Below are 8,407 nucleotides of genomic sequence, written 5' to 3' on the forward strand. Positions count from 1 at the left end.
TGGTTCTGTGCCATCGATAGCTCTTGCGACTCGATCCCACACGGCCCGCGGAAATTGTACCATCTCTCGTGTTCCTGCCCCGATATATTTTGTTCCCAAACCTCGTGCAAGATCTGCGGGATCGACATACGGATTTCCCGCATCATCGAAAGCCTCTGACGTTGCTGGTTCTGCCCGGCTTGGTTCTCCAATTGCGTAGATCTGATGATATTATGGATGCTGGACTTTGTCGGTTTTGGTGACACCATCATAGAGATTGGTGAAGACCTTTCCAACGGTGATGGATTTGTCGATGAAGTTGAGGCTGTCGGTGTCGCTCGAGTCATCGCTTATATAGGAGTCCGCAGATGACTCGAAGGACATGTCGCTGAAGATCTTGACGAGTTTTTCGCTCGCCCTGGTGCTGAAGCGTGGCGATGAAATCTCCTCGTCGCCTGACTCGATTGATGATGCTGAACTTGAAAAATCGGGATCGACCGCTGATAATCCCGACGAGATCGGAATTTCGAGACGATACGCTCCTTCTTTCTCGACGCGGAAGTGAAACTTTCCAAACGTCATCTCCATGGGCTCCTCCAGATACGCATATGCATCCAAACGGGAGGGCGGGTGAGGAATAAAATCAACGAGACCAGTTTCGATCTGTTTACCTCTGTCCACTGCGTTGCTTCCAGTTTATGAAGTCGACGATCTTGAACGTGCCATCGAGATCAGCTCCTTGTCACCTCTAATTCCCACAGACGGCGCCAATTGACAAGGTATTAACTTATCAATGCCTACAAGTTGTAGACTAGGGTTTTAGTCGGAAGTAGAGGGCAAGTAGATCTCCAAGGTTTCAGCCGAAAAGTACTCGACGATATGAAAACTAGGGTTTGTGAGACAATGATTCGATCCTTTCTTTGTCCCTCGACTCCCCCTTATATAGGAGGCGGAGCCGAGGGATTCTTGATACACAAGTTTACAGAGTCCGGGAGGGTTTCTAACCTGTCCCGCAAGATTACAAATAATGCTTCCTATTACAACTCTAGCTTTCCTTAATAACAATTTGAGCTTCCGACTCTCCTTATCCTTCGGGTCGTGGGCCTTCAGTAAACCCCGGGTACCATCTTCGGCAGGCCCATTGGGGATGCCTATGTCAGCGCCCCACTCAAATATTACACCCTTTTTAGTTAAGTCATTCAAAGGTGCAGCAATTGTACTAAAGTTAGGCACAAATCTTCTATAAAACCCAGCTAGACCATGAAAACTTCTAACTTGATTCACATTCATAGGAGTAGGCCAATTTTGCATAGCTTCAATTTTAGACACATCTACTTCTACTCCATGCTGAGAGACAACATAACCCAAAAATATGACCTTATCTTTGCAAAATGTGCACTTCTCAAGATTACCATAGAGTTTATTATCACGCAACACTTGCAAAACATGTCGAATATGTATAGTATGATCAGATTCATTGCGGTTGTAGATTAATATGTCATCAAAGTACACAACCACAAACTTGCCAATAAATTCACGCAAAACATGGTTCATCAGTCTCATGAAAGTGCTAGGTGCATTAGTCAAACCAAAAGGCATTACTAACCACTCATATAAACCAAATTTTGTTTTAAAGGCTGTTTTCCATTCATCCCCTTCTTTCATCCTAATTTGATGATAACCACTACGCAAATCAATTTTAGAGAAAATAGCAGCACCACTCAATTCATCTAGCATATCCTCTAAACGGGGAATAGGGTGACGATATCGAATAGTAATGTTGTTTATAGCTCTACAATCTACGCACATACTCCATGTACCATCTTTCTTAGGAACTAGAATAACAGAAACATCACAAGGACTAAGGCTTATGCGGATATAACCTTTGTCGAGTAGCGCTTGTACTTGCTTCTGTATCTCCTTCGTTTTTTCGGGGTTCGTTCTATATGGTGCCCGATTGGGTAGAGAAGCTCCGGGGATCAAGTCGATTTGATGCTCAATACCTCGCAATGGTGGAAGTCCTCGGGTACCTCATCCGGAAACACGTCGCCAAATTCCTGCAAAACATTAGAAACACCAAGAGGAAGAGGGGTCATGTCGTTAGAAAACAAAACCGTACCCCCGTACAAGAGCACAAGAGGCATGGCCGTAGGATCCTCGCTAAATTCTCTCATGTCTTCTTTGGTGGCTAATGAGACTAAGGAATTCACTCTCTCACTTTTCGTTATATCACTCACGACATTACAATTCTCTCGCCTATCTAAAGAAGCATCCTCCAAGTTTACTTCAACTTTCTGACGAGATTCATTGACAATTTGTTGCGGTGACATAGGCTGTAAGTTGATTTTCTTGCCCTTGAACTCCAAGTGATATGTATTGGCACGGCCATTGTGTTGCACAGAACGGTCATAGAGCCAAGGCCGACCCAATAATAGGTGACACACCGTCATAGGAACCACATCAAAATCAATGCAATCCTTATACGGTCCAATAGCAAATTCAACACGCACCATGTGGTTTACCTTCATCTCACCATTATCGCTCAACCACTGAATATAGTATGGATACGGGTGCGGTAGATACTTCAACTTCAGCTTGGTACACAACTCCTTGCTTGCTGCTGGCGTGCAGTTGACACACGTCCGTTGGGAACCCCAAGAGGAAGGTGTTGATGCGTACAGCAGCGAGTTTTCCCTTAGTTTGAAACCAAGGTTATCGAACCAGTAGGAGTCAAGGAACACGTGAAGGTTGTTGGTGACGGAGTGTAGTGCGGCGCAACACCAGGGATTCCGGCGCCAACGTGGAACCTGCACAACACAATCAAAGTACTTTGCCCCAATGTAACAGTGAGGTTGTCAATCTCACCGGCTTGCCGTAAACAAAGGATTATATGTATAGTGTGGATGATGATGTTTGTTTGCGAAGAACAGTAAAGAACAATTGCAGTAGATTGTATTTCAGATGTAAAGAATGGACCGGGGTCCACAGTTCACTAGTGGTGTCTCTCCCATAAGATAAATAGCATGTTGGGTGAACAAATTACAGTTGGGCAATTGACAAATAAACAAGGCATAACAATGCACATACATATATCATGATGAGTACTATGAGATTTAATCAGGGCATTACGACAAAGTACATAGACCGCTATCCAACATGCATCTATGCCTAAAAAGTCCACTTTCAGGTTATCATCCGAACCCCTTCCAGTATTAAGTTGCAAACAACAGACAATTGCATTAAGTATGGTGCGTAATGTAATCAACACACAATATCCTTAGACAAAGCATCGATGTTTTATCCCTAGTGGCAACAACACATCCACAACCTTAGAACTTTCCGTCACTCGTCCCGCATTCAATGGAGGCATGAACCCACTATCGAGCATAAATACTCCCTCTTGGAGTTACAAGTATCAACTTGGCCAGAACCTCTACTAGCAACGGAGAGCATGCAAGAACATAAACAACATATATGATAGATTGATAATCAACTTGACATAGTATTAAATAGGGATTTCTATTTTCGTGCCCTCCGGTCCTTAGTTGTACTCAGTTTTCCCCAGCTCCTTAGTTTTTCCTCAGTTTTCCCCAAGCCCTTGTTTGAAACCCGCAGAAGCAGCTCGACGAGCAGTGATTCCCGCTTAGTTGACTCAGTTCCGTCACGTGTGGGGCCGCGTCTTGTGGGGCCGAGTCGTGTGGGCCCGCGTCGCGTGGGGCTGGTAGAAAGGGACCGCGTGGGACAGGACGAGAAGTGTTTGGTTGCACGTGAGCAGAGCTGGGTTCTCGTCTCTCTCGGCCCCAAATTGGCATCCCTATTAAGTGCACCTTTTTCCCCTCTTTCTCTCTCGTCCTTTTCACCAAATTAGTATAAAATCTAGAGAAGCTTGCATTTCTGACTTTCTTCAATTATTTGTGCCTTTTGGCCCTCGTTGTTTGCCCAATATGGCAGCAAATCTAGTACTCCCTCCGGTTCATATGTATGTAGTTAAATCTAGAAGCAAATCTCCAGGATAATGTACGATAAATTCACAAGTCATAGTAAATCAAGAAAACTAAGTACGGCCAACAAAATATAGTAGACTAGGGATAGATAATCCCTAGATAATATGGATAGATAATAGGCTGCATACACAGCAGCCTAACATAGTAACGAGGTTCTTCACAAGCACCATCATACTAACATAACAACAAGGGATCCCTAGCTAACAACAAAGGGATCCCAACAACAAACTAGGAGGCAAAGCAGCAGCAAGCAAGACACGTCCGAGGACTCCGCCTACCCCATCCGGCTCTCCCTCCACTTGTTGCTCTTGCTCCCTTGGGAGCCTTGGGCTTGAGCGGAGGCATGCGCCCGGCGGAGATCTCCACCCGCCGCAAGCCGCGGAGGTGCATGCCGAGCGCCCCGTGCTTGGCGCGGAAGGAGTGGACGTTCACCGTCGTGCCGACCTTGGGGAAGGTGTTGCCGATGTTCTCAGCATGCGTGACGAGGCAGCTTGAAGTCCGTGGCGCCGAGTCTCCCGGTGCGTAAGGGGCACCCGTACACCTCCTTGGCGAAGTAGGAGATGTATCGGCCGACCCGCAGCCTCCGCAAAGACTCGGCGAGTCTTGACGTCCTCCTCGCTCTTCGTCGCTGCTGACGTCGCTGCCGTACATCCGATCCATATCAAACGTAAACTAGTGAATGAGTTGCAACGATGACTAACGTACATGATAACAAAGTTAAGAAAACAGAGTCAGCCTCACGCTTAGAGTGGACATATTCTACTGTGGAAGGTGTAAGCGAACTAAAGCTCATGCACAACAGATTTGTACACAGCAATGGTTCGCCGAACCCTCCCCGTAAAAATTTGTGCCCAACCATTCATCATAGGCAAAGAAATGATTCTAGATCTCGAACTAGATCTAAACTTGAACACATTCGAGATTATTTGCAAAATTAAACGGTAGATATCTTTTGATTAGTGCATAAAATAACCGATTGAGATCCCATGATTACTTGCATAAATTAACCGATTGAGATCCAATATTACTTGCATAAATTAACCGAACAGCCGAACCCCAAATCAAGAAGTGATCAAAACAAAATGGAATAAAATCGGCGCAAATATTAGCCCAATACTCATCCATCTACAGATCCATCTACACCAGCGAAAATAGGGTTCAAAAAGGAATGGGGAACAAAAAAGGAAGCAAACCGTAGTTACCTCGTTCCATGGGTCCTCCAGGGGGTGTCGTAGGGGTTCGGGGGCGGGACGTACGGCACGGGGTCGTAGGGGTCCCATCCCGCCGGATCCGATCGCCACCGGCGGCAGCAGCCTCCGATGCACCGGCGGCGGCGGCGCGTCGTCCGTCGAGGGGACGGGGCCGAAGATGGAGGCGGTCGCGCTCGAGCCAACCTCGACGATGGGATTGGCATTCTCCTTGTCCATCTCTCCGACGGAGGAAGAGGAATAGGAAGAGGGAGAGGGAGAGGGTTTTTGCTTTGGAGAAGATGATGGGACGTGGGAGAGAGTTGGCGATGCGTGAGCGAGTGAGAGTGACAGAGCAAGTGCGAGGAGGCGTCTATAAAGGCGAGGGGTGGTTAATGCGACCACGCGTCCCTACGCGTGCACATGTGCACGTCTCGCACGTCTTGGACTTCGCAACGCGACACGCGTCCACGATTGCACGTCTCGACTTCTCCACCGCGACCCGCGTCTACGCGGTCAACAATTGCACGTGTCCTCGAGGTCTAACCCCGGAAATTTAGATATACTCGTGTATACCTCGAGTCTTATACTAGCATTTTTTGTGTGCTCAATTTTCCCCTCGAGTGCTAATACTGGCTAGTGCAATATACTCAGTTTTACCCTCAAGTGGCTGGTCAACAGAGAGTCAACAGGGATTAACTAGTTAAATGAGTCATTTAATGTGCAAAAAAATCCTAAAAAGAGTGGCACTTACTCATGGAGTCTTTACCACAAATTGACACTTCTCAAATCATAGATAAATCATAGATAAATCAAGTTTTACCACAAATTGCCACTTCTCAAATCACCTAGTAGCTATGAAGGTGCATGGTTTTCCACAATAAGCCCTTTCCAAAACAAGCCTTCCCCAAATCATACTTTGTCTAAATGAGGCCACAATTCTCACACCGATGTATATTGGTATTGCAAATAGTTTGAGGTAGGCCAAGATGGGTTTCATTGTACAAAACACGCATTTTCCATTTTTTAAATCTCATATTTGAATCCCTTAGTCTATTTACTACTCAAGTGCCCTTGGTTTCTTGATAGTACTCAGTTTTGCCCTCTCTCTTCACAAATTCTCGCAGACGTGCATCATCGCCTCCGATTGGTCTAGCCCATGTCACGCGGATCGTGCCCACCGACCGTTGATCGTATGATATAGGGAACTGAGCGGGATAACCCTCTCTCTCTCGTTGGCGGTTAATTAGCTTCCACCCTCTAAGTATGTCTGAAGGGCGGTTTTCGTATTATTTTTCATGCGCTAAAAATTATAAACTGTTTTAGGCGTTATTTTTCACGCAAAAAATGATAAATCATCACCGATTTGTTGTTACCATTACTTTTCACGCAAAAAAATGATAAACCATCACCGATTTGTTGTTGCCATTACTTTTCACGCAAAAAAATGATAAACCATCAACAATTTGTTGTAGCCATTACTTTCACGCAAAAAAAATGATAAACCATCACCGATTTGTTGTTGCCATTACTTTTCACGCAAAAAATGATAAACCATCAACAATTTGTTGTAGCCATTACTTTTACGCAAAAAATGATAAACCATCAACAATTTGTTGTTGCCATTACTTTTCACCCAAAAATATGATAAACCATCACCGATTTGTTGTTGCCATTACTTTTCACGCTAAAAAATGATAAACCATCAACAATTTGTTGTAGCCATTACTTTTCACGCAAAAAATGATAAACCATCAACAATTTGTTGTAGCCATTACTTTTCACGCAAAAATGATAAACCATCAACAATTTGTTGTAGCCATTACTTTTCACGTGTAAAAAACCTAATTTGTTACAAAAGCTGGTTTCGTGAGACCTAACCAAGTTTGGCATACATGATGGCATACCTATAACAACAAGGAATATCTAAAAGGGAAAGTTTCAGAAAATTTAGGTGAAAATGATGCCATACATGATGCTGTTTTTCGAGGTTTTGACCGAAAATCAATTGGGTATTGTAAAGGGAAATAAAAAGTTCGAAAAATGTAAAAACGAAACAATCTATCTATCTATGTATAGAAGATCAACTGTATGAAATTTGAGGTTATTTAGAGAAGGTAGAAAAAATCACCTTGTTAGAAAAGCTCGGTTTCAACGAGACGAAACAGCATGCGCTTAAGCAAAGTGATTTTTTCGAACATCTCCAAATGACCCCAAATTTTTCATACATGATGCCATACGTGTAACAACAAGGAACCCTATCTAAAAAGTGTCAAAAAAGTTTGCCCAACCGTGATAGCTCTATCAAAAGAACCTCACCATGGCGCTAGTATAATTTTGGGATAGTTACAAACTTTCGTTACCTAACCTTCAACATGAAACTTGTTTCAAATTCATTTTGGCCTACAAGAAACAAATCCCAACTTGATTCGAGCACCACAGCCTCCAAACGATGCCGATGCCGATATCGGCATGGTCGGAACGGCTATGCTCGCCGCCATCGCTAGGGTCAACGTCGGGATGCACCCTCAATCCCGTCCCCTCATTCGATCACCGACACACTGGAGATACCGCCGAGGCCAATGCCGAACGTAGCATGCCGATGCCAATGCCGATCATGCATGCACGCCGCTGTGGGCACGGCCACGCCGACCCGCTATGCTGGACGCCACGTACCGCCGCGAGGTCTTTCCCTTCGCCACCACACTCTCCTAGCACCCACCTATACACGCCGTAAAGGAGAGACACTAGTTTTCTCTACATTGCTCGCGCTCGTGTCCCGACACGGCCGATCAAAGTTTTGAGGTGGTCGTCGATGTCGTCGACCATTTCTTCTCTTCTTTGCATGGTTAAACGCGTCTAGTTCATATCTATCTAATGCGTCCGGTCTCGCCTCATGCAGCTTCTTTGTGGACGTCGATCTCATCTCGGCACCCCGCATGGCCACCTCCTCCGTGCCATCGCTGTAGAGCTCCGTTTAAAAATCTAATCCTACCCGTGTATTGCCCCTTGTATCAGCCGTCATGGCCGATACTTGTCATTTGATATACCGAAGCCCCACTCGTTCGCGCTTTGGTCGTGGATACAACGATGCTTACGGGCCAAACAAAGATGGATGGTCTCGACGTGTCTCTGCAGTCTCTACGTGGCCCCACTAGTCGGAAGATAACGGTCAACCGTGCCGGCAACCGGCCGTTAGCATCACGTGTGATGGTTTCTGCATAAACGCTTGGGTAA

Source organism: Lolium rigidum, chromosome 5 (genome assembly GCF_022539505.1).
Source record: "Lolium rigidum isolate FL_2022 chromosome 5, APGP_CSIRO_Lrig_0.1, whole genome shotgun sequence".
Lineage (NCBI taxonomy): Eukaryota > Viridiplantae > Streptophyta > Magnoliopsida > Poales > Poaceae > Lolium > Lolium rigidum.